The sequence below is a fragment of the Canis lupus genome, chromosome 10, assembly GCF_048164855.1.
Source record: "Canis lupus baileyi chromosome 10, mCanLup2.hap1, whole genome shotgun sequence".
NCBI classification, from domain to species: domain Eukaryota; kingdom Metazoa; phylum Chordata; class Mammalia; order Carnivora; family Canidae; genus Canis; species Canis lupus.
Window position 1 is genome coordinate 60,523,424 of NC_132847.1, and position 14,948 is coordinate 60,538,371.

General features: G+C 36.5%; 1 pseudogene; it reads left to right on the forward strand.

Annotated features, from left to right (window-relative positions):
- The first annotated feature begins 13,071 nt into the window (after positions 1–13,071).
- On the forward strand, positions 13,072–14,144 carry LOC140641046 (heterogeneous nuclear ribonucleoprotein A1-like; annotated as a pseudogene).
- Positions 14,145–14,948: the final 804 nt, after the last annotated feature.

Below are 14,948 nucleotides of genomic sequence, written 5' to 3' on the forward strand. Positions count from 1 at the left end.
AAGAAATCATACCTATTCTCCTAAAGCTGTTTGGAAAGATAGAAAGAGATGGAGTACTTCCAAATTCGTTCTATGAAGCCAGCATCACCTTAATTCCAAAGCCAGACAAAGACCCCGCCAAAAAGGAGAATTACAGACCAATATCCCTGATGAACATGGATGCAAAAATTCTCAACAAGATACTGGCCAATAGGATCCAACAGTACATTAAGAAAATTATTCACCATGACCAAGTAGGATTTATCCCTGGGACACAATGCTGGTTCAACACCCGTAAAACAATCAATGTGATCCATCATATCAGCAAGAGAAAAACCAAGAACCATATGATCCTCTCATTGGATGCAGAGAAAGCATTTGACAAAATACAGCATCCATTCCTGATCAAAACTCTTCAGAGTGTAGGGATAGAGGGAACATTCCTCGACATCTTAAAAGCCATCTATGAAAAGCCCACAGCAAATATCATTCTCAATGGGGAAGCACTGGGAGCCTTTCCCCTAAGATCAGGAACAAGACAGGGATGTCCACTCTCACCACTGCTGTTCAACATAGTACTGGAAGTCCTAGCCTCAGCAATCAGACAACAAAAAGACATTAAAGGCATTCAAATTGGCAAAGAAGAAGTCAAACTCTCCCTCTTCGCCGATGACATGATACTCTACATAGAAAACCCAAAAGTCTCCACCCCAAGATTGCTAGAACTCATACAGCAATTCGGTAGCGTGGCAGGATACAAAATCAATGCCTAGAAGTCAGTGGCATTTCTATACACTAACAATGAGACTGAAGAAAGAGAAATTAAGGAGTCAATCCCATTTACAATTGCACCCAAAAGCATAAGATACCTAGGAATAAACCTCACCAAAGATGTAAAGGATCTATACCCTCAAAACTATAGAACACTTCTGAAAGAAATTGAGGAAGACACAAAGAGATGGAAAAATATTCCATGCTCATGGATTGGCAGAATTAATATTGTGAAAATGTCAATGTTACCCAGGGCAATATACACGTTTAATGCAATCCCTATCATAATACCATGGACTTTCTTCAGAGAGTTAGAACAAATTATTTTAAGATTTGTGTGGAATCAGAAAAGACCCCGAATAGCCAGGGGAATTTTAAAAAAGAAAACCATATCTGGGGGCATCACAATGCCAGATTTCAGGTTGTACTACAAAGCTGTGGTCATCAAGACAGTGTGGTACTGGCACAAAAACAGACACATAGATCAGTGGAACAGAATAGAGAATCCAGAAGTGGACCCTGAACTTTATGGGCAACTAATATTCAATAAAGGAGGAAAGACTATCCATTGGAAGAAAGTCTCTTCAATAAATGGTGCTGGGAAAATTGGACATCCACATGCAGAAGAATGAAACTAGACCACTCTCTTGCACCATACACGAAGATAAACTCAAAATGGATGAAAGATCTAAATGTGAGACAAGATTCCATCAAAATCCTAGAGAAGAACACAGGCAACACCCTTTTTGAACTCGGCCATAGTAACTTCTTGCAAGATACATCCACGAAGGCAAAAGAAACAAAAGCAAAAATGAACTATTGGGACTTCATCAAGATAAGAAGCTTTTGCACAGCAAAGGATACAGTCAACAAAACTCAAAGACAACCTACAGAATGGGAGAAGATATTTGCAAATGACATATCAGATAAAGGGCTAGTTTCCAAGATCTATAAAGAACTTATTAAACTCAACACCAAAGAAACAAACAATCCAATCATGAAATGGGCAAAAGACATGAACAGAAATCTCACAGAGGAAGACATAGACATGGCCAACATGCACATGAGAAAATGTTCTGCATCACTTGCCATCAGGGAAATACAAATCAAAACTACAATGAGATACCACCTCACACCAGTGAGAATGGGGAAAATTAACAAGGCAGGAAACAACAAATGTTGGAGAGGATGCGGAGAAAAGGGAACCCTCTTACACTGTTGGTGGGAATGTGAACTGGTGCAGCCACTCTGGAAAACTGTGTGGAGGTTCCTCAAACAGTTAAAAATATACCTGCCCTACGACCCAGCAATTGCACTGTTGGGGATTTACCCCAAAGATACAAATGCAATGAAACGCCGGGACACCTGCACCCCGATGTTTCTAGCAGCAATGGCCACGATAGCCAAACTGTGGAAGGAGCCTCGGTGTCCAACGAAAGATGAATGGATAAAGAAGATGTGGTTTATGTATACAATGGAATATTACTCAGCTATTAGAAATGACAAATACCCACCATTTGCTTCAACGTGAATGGAACTGGAGGGTATTATGCTGAGTGAAGTAAGTCAGTCGGAGAAGGACAAACATTATATGTTCTCATTCATTTGGGGAATATAAATAATAGTGAAAGGGAAAAGAAGGGAAGGGGGAAGAAATGTGTGGGAAATATCAGAAAGGGAGACAGAACGTAAAGACTGCTAACTCTGGGAAACGAACTAGGGGTGGTAGAAGGGGAGGAGGGCGGGGGGTGGGAGTGAATGGGTGACGGGCACTGGGTGTTATTCTGTATGTTAGTAAATTGAACACCAATAAAAAAAATATTAGACATTAGGTATGTAATGAATGAGACTTTTTAAAAAAAACAATAATACTCTTTCAGAAATTGCTAACTACTTTGTAACTTCATGACTTAACCTGGTAATAAAAAATGTTGTTAAAAGTCTACCTTTTCAAGAAAAATTGAAAGGGAAATATTTTCAGGGAAACAGCAGCTAAGTACATTTAGCACCGGTATACTTTCACAACAGAAATACTGGAAGGATTTGCTTATATAGAGGGAATATGTTCCTAAATGGAAACATTGAAATAGAGGGATAAATTAAGAGCAACTGAAAGTTTAACATGTGAGTTTAAGAATATTGGTCTGTATAGTAACAATAATGTCTTAAGGATTATGCACAAGTCTCACTCAGTTTTGCACCTTTGTTTTGTTTCTTAAATTCCATATACGAGTAAAATCATGTGGTATTTGTCTTTCTCTGACTGACTTATTTTGCTTAGCTTTGTACTCTCTAGCTCCACCCATGTTGTTGCAAATGACAAGATTTCCTTCTTTTTTGTGGCTGAATAGTATATATGTGATGTGATATATTTATCACATCTTCTTTGCCCATTCATCTGTCGATAAACACTGGACTGCTTCTGTAGTTTTTGGCTATTATAAATAATGCAATAAACATAAGGGTGCATGTAAAAAAAAAAAGTGTAGGGATACTCGGTTTTGACATAGCTATTCTCTATGCTTATCTCTCATTTTTATAGTGTATTGTTGTTTTTGCGATTTTAGAGAACAGACTAAAACTTGCTGCTTTCTAGCAATTTCCATCAAACACATCCAGAAACTGGACTCCTTTATCTTTCCTCTCTAGAAATTCTTTGCATTTGAGTAGTTGGCTGATGCAATGAGTTTTCTGTCTAAATGAAATTATAAGGCCTCAGAGGAAGTGGTTGTGCTTTTCAAGTAGGGATTAATACAAGATCATGCAGCTGCTACTCAGCAAACAAGAGATGTGTGTGTTCTAATAACCAACCAGTATAATGCTTTGCTGGGGTAATGCTATTGGACCGATGCCAAGTTGATTACGGATATTTGCATAGCAAATTCCAACCAACATTTAACTTATATGCTTCATCTGCAGAAGCTACCACAAAGGCTTGATGGCCTGCAACTTTTCCATTATTCTATCTAATGCTGCTCCTTCTCTTGGCAGTGGAACACTTAATATTTCCTTTTGTTTTAATCTTTATTTTCAGGGCATCTCTACTTTTATTATAAGAGAATAATGAAATTATTTTTAAGACCTCCAGTGAATAATACCCATCACATCCCAAATCATCCAGATAGAGATTCCTAGAGAAACAAACTCACTAGTTTATTAAAAAAATATCCAATGGATTTTCAATTACCTATTTCAATTAAAAACTTACGTTGTTTGGTGTTCTTAAATATCTCTCCCAATTTTATGATCAAGCTTTCTAGCTTACTTTCTGACTACCCACTTCTACTCTTCAGATACTTCTACAGCCACATCAGATTATAAAATACCTACTATTACTTTTTATATGCTGCCTAGAAAACTCTAGGCACCTCCTTCACCACCTGGATATCTCCACCGTACTTCAGGAATCAATTAGAATTTTACTTCATTTGTGAAGCTCTTATTACTCAATGCCTTCCTCCCAACAACGATTCAAGACTATTTACTTAGTATAGTAAATAAACCTGTGGTTTAGAACATGAAAAATTCAACTCAGTCCAAGTTTAGTTTCTGTAATTTTTGACAAGTTATTTATCTCTTTGAGTCTCTTGCAGAGAGACTCTGCTTTACTGTAAAAAAGTAGCATATGGCTGTAAGATTTAGATCCTTGTGGGGCTCCCTGCATGGAGCCTGCTTCTCCCTCTGCCTGTGTCTCTGCCTCTCTCTCTCTCTCTCTCTCTCTTTCTCTGTGTCTCTCATGAATAAATAGATAAAAATCTTTTAAAAAAATAAAAGATTAAAAAAAAAGATTTAGATCCTTGTTACTCAAGGTGTTATCCAAGGAGCAGCATTAGTATCACCTGGAAACTTATTAGAACTGCAGCATGCCAGGCTCCACTTGAAATCTACTGAATCAAAGTGTTCATTTTAATGCAATCTGTAGGTGATTTGTAGGCACATTTATTAATTTCAGAGGAATACTGACATAACTGCATTTAGCATTGTCCTTTTCAACCAGAATATCCATTCACTAAATACTAATTTCTTTTCCCATTAAGCTGTTCATCCATAATATTTTGAATATGGCATTCATTTATAATAATCATTTGTTTAACTGTGTTTCTCATCTGTTAGATTGTCACTTCTTAGTGGTAAAGATCTTTGTATATAGTAAATGCTTAATAAATATTTATTGACAAGGTGATTAACCAATGCACAACATTTAGAAATGTATAATGAAGGTAAAAATGGTGTGTCTAGAAACTGAAATTCTAAATACCACACTAAAAATTCTAATTTATTAAGGTAAGGGTAACATGCAATCTTTGGATAGTATACATGAATTTACTTGATCATCACTTTAGAATTCACTCATCTATGATGATGAATTACATTTAATTTGTGGATGTGTTTATGAGTTTCATAATCTAATACACTGTTTTTTTACTTTTAGAATTATATTGCCCTACATGAACAAAAATAAATGCTGCAAAGAATTACAGAAAGAAAAGAAAACAAGGGGCAAACCTTTTATCATACATATTAGAAAATTGCTATAACTTTGGAAGGTTTAAGTATAGATCAGCTAGGAACCCAGCTACTCAGACTGGCCAGATAGGGGCTGGAGCATATTCTCCTTGAAGGACAATGATATAGCATAATATAAAGTACCCAAAGGACAGAGTGACCTCAAGATAATAACCCTAGAATAATTTCAGATAGACATTAGTACCAAAGACAATGCCTGGCATATCAAATTGAAGTTGCTGAATAAATAATTATTAAATGAATTATTATCATGGATTCATAAAACATTAAGCAAAAAGCATAATTGTAGATATTCTAACAATGAATGAGTAGAGAATTTTGGGAAATGGAAAATTGCACAGAAAATTATTTCAAATATGCTTTGGGATTATCTCAAATATGCTCACAGATGGGATGACTGGGTGGCTCAGCAGTTAAGTGTCTATCTTTGGCTCAGGGCATGATCCTGGGATCCAGGATAGAGTCCCACATCAGGTTCCTTGCAGGAGGCCTGCTTCTCCCTCTGCCTGTGTCTCTGCCTCTCTCTCTCTGTGTCTCTCATGAATAAATAAATAAATCTTTAAAAAATATGTTCACAGACAATTCTGTCAGTATCACACAATGCTCTGTTTCTGCCGCCACTTCGCTGGTTCTGTTGCCTATGTAGGGATACTGACCCTTTCAAGGGTGCAACTGTTTTTTTCTTCTGTGCAATGTTGCCCCATCACACATTGGAGTTATTTGGATTGGACCACACTACTTCCAACAGATACCACTATTTTGACTGTAACTAGGTTGCCTTAGATGCCTGAATCAACTGTGATCACTGTGTGTTCTGATTCAAAGAACATTGCCATTCATGATATTCATTTGGAATATCATCTTTTTTTTTTCCTAGTTATTATCACTGCCTTCATTACATACTACTCATTACTCTGCCTAAGCACCAAAGCCTTTTCTATAGGATTCAAGAAGGTCTATATCAGTTAGCATCCTGGCAGAAAACAAATTACATTTGTAAATTGCGTAATTTGAGGAGGGTTAATGAAGGGTTGATTTACAAAGGTGGGGACAAGAAGCAGTCAAGAAGGTAAAGACAGGTATGGGGAGCAGATACATGATACGTAGCACAGTGTCAAACTAGAGGAGACCATTTATGATGAGGGGGATATTTCTCTCCCATATTATAGCATTCTTTTATCAGTGTTTCCCATCCATGACACAACAAAAGTCTTCAGACATTGCTGAATGTGCCTGGGGGGCTAAGTCATGCTTGGTTGAGAACCATTTTTAGATGAGAAAACTGCAATGTTGAATATATTCGCGTTTAATTTGTTAAAAATTAACTACTGGTGATCCCATCTATTATTTTACCCAGTGAATTTATGCACTGAAGGGATCATGAGTAAGAGATATTTATATAACTGATCTTTATTGGGTATATTTTCTCATGACTTCATTGTTTGGTCTCTTCCCTGTGATATTAATGTTTAAAAAAAATCAAATTTTTTCATGAAGAGTAGGCTTTAAGCCTAAATTAACTAATTCATTTGCTGATCAACCAAAACAGCAATCTATTTCAAGCTGAAAGAAAAACTGGGTGTGATGATCTTATTGAGTGTTGATGTCTTCTGAAGATATTCCCAAAGGTAATTCTAGCTCTATTAAAATTTTACCTTACACATTTAGCCTCAATGAGACTTCACTCCACTCTGGTGATATTGATGGCCTGGTGCTCCATGGAATGTTCAGTGCAATGGCCTTCTCAATTTCAATCTGTGGTCTTTTCTCATTAAAAAAATAATAATGAATGGCCTTTCCCTTCCAACAACCAAGGAACTCATATTGGGCCAATGGGTATAAGGTTTGGATTTTCATTGAGGGATATTTTCAGAAAATTCTTTAGTTACCCATAGAAATAAATTTGTAGTTCATTGAACTAGTTCAAATATATGGTTAAGCTATAGCAGTGGATATAATTCAGGCTCACATATTTTCCAGCTATATAGCTATTTTTGTGTCTTTAGGTATATTTATGGTATACACAATTATAGATTCTTTGAACAGAAAAATAAATTGTTCTTCCTTTGCCAGTCTCAAAAAAGGAATCAATCCCAATAGTGACTGACTTTTACAATAATGCAGAAGTGTAGAAACTGGCCCAAAGTTATACTCTAGTGCAGCATCTTGACTTTAGGTTTTACCCTAAAGAGCTACAAGTGGTAAAAATCAAATAAAATAACTTACACAGAAGTTTTCGATAAATTGTAATGTTTTATGCACCTGTAAGAGTTCTTGTAACATTCAATTTGTAAAAGGAGTGGAATGAACAGTTCCTGTCATGATTTGAAAAGTTGCCCCTCCACATCATGCTTACATTCTGAAAGTCCTTGTGATATTTCAACAATCACGGGAAGTAGCTATGTAAGTGTTACAGATGACACTTTCAGGAATTAATTTATAGGCTCAGGAATGTGTTCCAGTATAGGTAGCTCTCAGGGAAAAAAAGTATGTTAGATAGAAGTGAGGAGAGCACCAGAGTGGAAAAAGGGCAAGATATGAATGTGCTAAACTTCGTTTGATCCACAATAAACCAACATTGCCTAGAGTCTATCCCTAGGTAAAATGGTTTCTAAAGAAAAAAAAAAATATAGATGTGAACAATCCAGCAAAAAATCCTATTTGCCTTGATAAAAGGACTAGAAAGCAGAGATATATGAAATAAGATCTGTTCATCAGGACATAAAGATAAGCTTTTGCATTTATCTTCCAAGCAACCTGTGGATTATATTTTTCTGTGTGTTGCCAAATTATATATTTCTTCCCCAGCTTATCTCTCTGGTCTACAAGTGGCTACCCATTTCCTCTTTAATGAATAATCTCTACTAGAAGTTTCCATTCTGAGGAGGTGACCATTTATTTGCTAAAATACATAAATAACTAAAAAGTAATGATATCCTAAAAAGATTTACTTCCTCTGTGTGGAGAGTTATTCTTCATTCAAAGCATGTTTATTGGTGAACCACTGCATGGAAACTGTACAGAATCTACAAGTTAAAAATCAGTGATAATCACCTGAGTGTCAATAATCTACCTGAAATGCTCTTTCCCCAGGTGTCTCCCTGGTTCTTTACTCTCATCCTGTCCTTCAGGTAGTTACTCAAATACAAAGTTCTCAGTAAGGGCTCTCCTTGTTCCCTTATCTAAAATTTCAGCCATCCTTCTACACACCTAACCCCCTTACTTGCTTTGTTCCTCCCTCAGCAACTATTACCATCTACCCTACTTTACTTACTGGTCTTGTCTATTGTCTCTCACACTAGAATATAAGATCCATACAGGATATACTTGTCTTTTTCTTTTTTTAGTTCTGTAGTTCAGGCACTTAAGAATAACAACTAACACATAATTGGTGTGGAATAAATAAATGCTGAAACATGGAAAAATGGTAGAACTACCATTACAGCCCTTATCTGGACACCTTTATTTTTCCTGGCTATGAAATGTAATTCACTCTTCAGTCAATCACCTAGGCAGTATTTTTTTTTTTTTTAAGATCGATGTTTATTTGCAATTTTAGGGAAGGGATTCTGTACCATTTTAATCCTAGAGTTTAACTCAGCAGCTAGATGCTTTTCCAGTAAAAGAGATATTCAAAATAATTTCAAGAAAAAGTAAATCTCAATAGACTATCATAACTGAATTGAAAACAGAGCTAAAATTCTACTTCCTCCAGAGTTTGAAGCACAGACATTTTAAGAGTACTGTGATAGGCAGCTCCTAGGGGACTAGGATGGTAATAGTTGCTGAGGGAGTTGTGATTCTCACAACCACTCTTTTAGAAAATCATGCAGAATATCCCAACATTTTTTTAAATGTTCAAGTTTTTTTTTTTTTTAAGATTTTATTTTATTCATTTTAGAGAGACACACACAGAGAGGCAGAGACCTAGGCAGAGGGAGCCTGATGTGGACTTGATCCCAGCACCCCAGGATCACAACCTGAGCCAAAGGCACTCAACCACTGAGCCACCCAGGCACCCCTAAATGTTCAAGCTTTTAAAGAAAATTATCCCAAATCTCAAAGACATAAGATGATTGGCTTAAGGTTATACAATCGGAGAATGGTGACGTTGAGTTGATCTAGGTCTAAGGACTCTATAGGCAATGCTCTTTCTCCAGACTATCTGTCTCTTTGGTATGATGCCAAAGTTTTAGTTTTCTAAATCCTTTACAGATTGTCTAGGCCCCTTTTGCAAATCATAGCTGCTTTGGCCCCACAGTGCTTTATTTTTTCCTTCCTTTACCTTTCCTGTCTTCTCTTCTCCTTTCTCTCTCTCCTTTCTCTATATTTGTCCTTTTCTCTTCCTTTCTCCTTCTCCTTCTTCTCTCTTTCAGTAACCAAGTGACACTAAAATTGATGTTAGTGGCATAAAAGAATGTCCATATGTTCATTTTACATCTGGGAGAAGAAAGAGGGCTTCTGTGTATTCAATGTGCAACTACTATTCCCATCTTCCTTTGCCCCAGTCATTTTCCTTAGCTACACTATTGGCAGCTCCATGTTTGGAACCGAGTAAAAGGAATGAGGAAAGCAAGGAAAGTTCTGCTTATTCACTGTTATTCACCACTATGTGGCTTCTCATCCAACACCCAGTTATCCTAGATACTGAAGTAGTTGCATAGAGCTTAGAGTCATCTGCAATCATCTAGAGACTCAAGACAACTATCATTCTGAATTGCACCATGCCAAGAAACTAGGGAAACCATTCCTAGCACTTATTCAAGTACATTTAGAGGAATATCTAAGTTTCCTCCAACATTCACAGCCTTGTGAACAGAGACCTGAAGATTCTATTAGCAACCTGGCCGATGTCACAATGAGTACAATGTAACACCAAAGGAACAAATCTATGAGCCTAAGCTAACAGAAGAAACAAAATTTCACAAAAACAAAGACCAAAATCAGTGACTTTTTGTCATTTTCTAGATAAGAAGGTATTTGTTATTATAGTTAAAATATAATTTAGATATCTAGGGTAACTGAACTGTTTATTATCTATAGTTTTATTTGTATTGGTATATTAACAAATTATTCTTAAAGAATTACTTCTTTGAAATCAATATTTACATCATTAAGAATTTAATTCAGGACATCTGGGTGGCTCAATGGTTGAGCATCTGCCTTCGGCTCAGGGCGTGATCCCAGGATCTGGGATTGAGTCCCACATTGGGCTCCTTGCGGGGAGCCTGCTTCTCCATCTGCCTGTGTCTCTGTATCTCTCATAAATAAATAAATAAAATCTTTTCTAAAAAAGGAATTTAATTCATTTCGTTTTCCTTTTACAAACTCATAAAGTTATTTTAACTTATGATAAAAATGATGGATAAGAGCCTTGTTAGCTATTACTGAAAAATCATCACTCAGAAGATATATTTCTTCATTACTTTATGATGGAAAAAAATTGAATATTGCTTTTGTTTCTTTTTTTAATTTCAAAATATTTTCTTCAATAGAAAGGCTATTATCTTATTTTTCAGGGCAATACCGATTTTTAAAACTTGTGAATTTAGAGTACAATTTATTCCTTAATGGACTGACTTGTCAGCAAGTATTTTAGACCAGCAATATATAAATAGATATATACTATAATATATACTATATTTATTTGTATATGTAATACATAAAATCATAAATACATATTTTATAATAATATATTTAATTATATGTATTTATATATGTGACAAATATAAATATAAGCCACACTTATATATGTCTTTATATGTAAGAAAATATATAAATAAAGGCCCACAAACAGCAGTTACCCTATTTGTGGGTTTATATTTCAAACTTTCAATTCATAGAGAAATAATAACAATAAAAATTTTATGATTCAAGGGAGGCTAAATATAAAATGAGAACACAATGATGGTCTTAGAGGACTGTTTGCCACCATTTGTACTTTCCATTTAATCCCAGATGAGCTCCAGTTCACTTTTTCCAATGACTACCTCAGCAACTCCTCTTCATAGTCTAAAGGGTTAATTAAGAACTTTCTAGAACCATTACAGGACTAAAAATTGATAAACCAGAGACTTTTTTTTTTTTTTTTTCCTGAACTTGCTAAAACTGCTTTATTTTTTGAGAAACTTGAATTTGCAGAATGTACGTGGCCTGGACTAAACTTGTTTGCCCTTAAACCATCTGTTTCTAGAAGTTCAGGGTTGTTAACTAATCTCTCTGCCTAACCTACCCTGCTCATGTTCCTCTCCTGTTCTCTTTTCTCCTGACCTCCTAACATGCCTGTAACATAGAATAACTACTACCAAAACAAATCCTCTGCTAACTGACAGAAGGCATTCTTACTTTTGGGCTGACCCTCCTATAGCAAGCAAATAAAGCTTTCTCTTTCTCATCTGTTATCTGAGAGTTTCATCTAGGGCGCATGAAAATAGCTCCTTTGCCAAAGTGAAATTCTGTTCTGTGATGACTTCCTTTGCACATTTCACATTCTCCTCTTGGGTTTGTTTTTCTTTTACTCTACTGTCCTTGTTATTGTATGGCTTTATGGCATTGGCTGTTTCATTGTATGGATCACTTTTGCAGCCACATTAATAGAATGCGAATCTTCACCAGGATATAATTTACAAAGCTACTATTCTACTCTTCGGGGGAAACTGGTATCTTTTCATTCGGGCTTCATCTTCTTTCTCTCCAGGTACCATTTCAAGAGTGCAGTATTTGGTAGGGCAGAGTTGAATACTCCATTATATCTGTTTCTTTTTGAAAACAAATTCAGAGATTTGTGAAATAATCCCTTCCTCCTACTCTCTCTTTTTTAATGAACATCTCATGAGAATATTATTCCTATCTTTCTTCCTGAAATGATGAATATAGAAATATTATTGACCAACCCAATCAAAGGCCAACCCTTCTGTTTATACTCCAGACCTAAACCCTTGATTTCTCAAGGCCTTTACTCTTGAAATGATCCGCTCTATTTTCTGCATCAATTTCTCCTTTTCTATAGGACCTTTCCTGTCTACAACTAAACAAACTTTAACAGTGTCTGTCTTAAATGACAATAAATGACAAAACTCATAAAAACAGCAGTCTAACAAGATATCATCTAAACTTGGCCCTAATTCCCTTCCAATTACTATCACATTTCTATGCTGCACTTCCTAAAATAAACAACTTAATGCCATTATCTCTAGTCATTACCTCTATTTCTTCAATTCTTTTTTCGATCTGTCTAGTAAAGATTTGACTGTGACTACTTCTCTGAGACTGCTGTTGTCAAGGTCATCCATGTCTTCCACAATACCAAATCTAATATTTGTTTGTTGCCCTTTCATATTTTAAATTCTGGGCATAGTAGACATAATTGACCATTCTTCCTCTTTGAGTGGACTTTTCTCTGGACTTCCATTATTTCTCCCTCTTCCAGCTTTCCTCTCACCTCAATTGCCACTCTCCATTATGACCTTTTGGCTTTCTTTTCTTTGCTATCCATGTAAATGTTAGAATAATACAAACTAGGCTTTATCCAAGTTCTTCTTCACTATTTCTTTTTTTATCCATGCAATCTTTTCAGGAGATTTCATCCTTTTAAAGTGTATGTATATTCCAATGATTTCCAGTATATATCCAGTTTACTCCTTGAAACTCCAGTCTCCTATATTGAACTTCCTGCTTGATCTTTCTATTTGAGATGATAAGCATAACAAAGGTGATGATAAGGGTCAAAATACCTTTTAGCCTATAGATGCTGTCGAGTAAGCATTTGTTAAAGTCTCCCTTCCTAACACCATCATGTCTAAGTCAGAGTCTCCCAAAGAGCCTGAAGAGCTGCAGAAGCTCTTCATCAGAGGTTTGAGCTTTGAAACAACTGATGAAAGTCTGAGGAGCCATTTTGAGCAAAGGGGAATGCTTACTGACTGTGTGGTAATGAGAGATCCAAATACCAAGTGCTCCAGAGGCTTTGGGTTTGTCACATATGCCACTGTGGAGGAGGTGGATGCAGCCATGAATGCAAGGCCACCCAAGGTGGATGGAAGAGTTGTGGAACCAAAGAGGGCTGTCTCAAGAGAAGATTCTAAATGATCTGGTGGCTACTTAACTGTGCAAAAGATTTTTGCTGGTGGCATGAAAGAAGACACTGAAGAACATCATCTAAAAATTATTTTGAACAGTATGGGAAAATGGAAGTGATTGAAATTATGACTGACCCAGACAGTGGCAAAAACAGAGGTTTGGCTTTTGTAACATTTGATGACCATGACTCTGCAGACAAGACTGTCATTCAAAAATCCCATACTATGAAAAGTTACTCTGAAGCAACTCCTACTCTGAAGTAAGGAAAGCCCTATCTAAACAAGAGATGGCTAGTGCTTTATCCATCCAGAAAGGTAGAAGTGGTTCTGGAAACTTTGGTGGTGGTCATGGAGGTGGTTTTGGTGGGAATTACAACTTTGGTCATGGAGGGAATTTCTGTGGGTGAGGTGGCTTTGGTGGCAGTTGAGGTGGTATATGGTGGCAGTGGGGATGGCCAGAATGGATTTGGTAATGATGGAAGCAAATTTGGCAGTGGCAGAACCTGTAATGATTTTGGCAATTACAACAATCAATTCTCAAATTTTGGACCCATGAAAGGAGGAAATTCTGGAGGCAGAAGTTTTGACTCCTATGGTAGTAGAGGCCTATACTTTGGCAAACCATGAAACCAGAGTGACTATGGTGGCTTCAGCAGCAGCAGCAGCAGCAGCTATGGCAGTGGCAGAGGTTTTAATTACTGCCAGGGAACAAGCTTAGCAGGAGAGGAGAGCCAGAGAAGTGACAGGGAAGCTATAAGTTACAATAGGTTTGTGAACTCACCCAAGTACTGAGGTGGCTGGGCCTACCTGCTACAAAGAAGACATGTTTTAAATAATACTCATGTGGAGGGGAAAAAGCTGGAGGGCTGTATTTGTGACTAATTGTGTAACAGGTTATTTTAGTTTCTGTTCTGTGGAAAGTGTAAAACATTCCGACAAAGGGTTTTAATGTAGATTTTTTTTCCACCCATGCTGCTGATTGCTAAATGTAATAGTCTGATCATGATGCTGAATAAGTGTGTCTTTTAAAAGAAAATGGTCAAGATACAATTCTTGTGATGACTCCACTCCAACCTGTTTTATTCCCTTATCTTTCTTGCTGATGAGAACTGTACAAGCATATACTCACCTACTTCAGGAGAAAAAAAAAATCTTTGTCTTTTTTTTCTCTAAACTTTATATCCAGTTCATCAGTAGGTCTTGCTGACTCTATCTCCAAATCATACTCAGTCTCACCCACTTTTGCTCAGCTCCACTCATGCTCTGGACCTGGTCTACTCTTGTACCAAAGACTAACTGGCATCTCTGTTTTCAATTTTCAAAACTGGCTTTCACACAGCAACCAGATGGTATTTTGATGAAGTAAATCAGCTAATTCCTAATTCCTTTCAAATGCAATTCAAATTCCTTATTTTGGTTTTAAAGCCTTTACCTTTTCTTGTGATCAAATTCCATACCATTTGGTTCCTCACTCAATATACTTCAACACACTGGTCTTTGTATATCTGACCTTGTTTCTAGTACAATACTTTTTGTATTAGGTAGTCCTTCTGCTTGAAATACTCTTTTCCATTGTCCTTTGAATGGCTAGGTCCT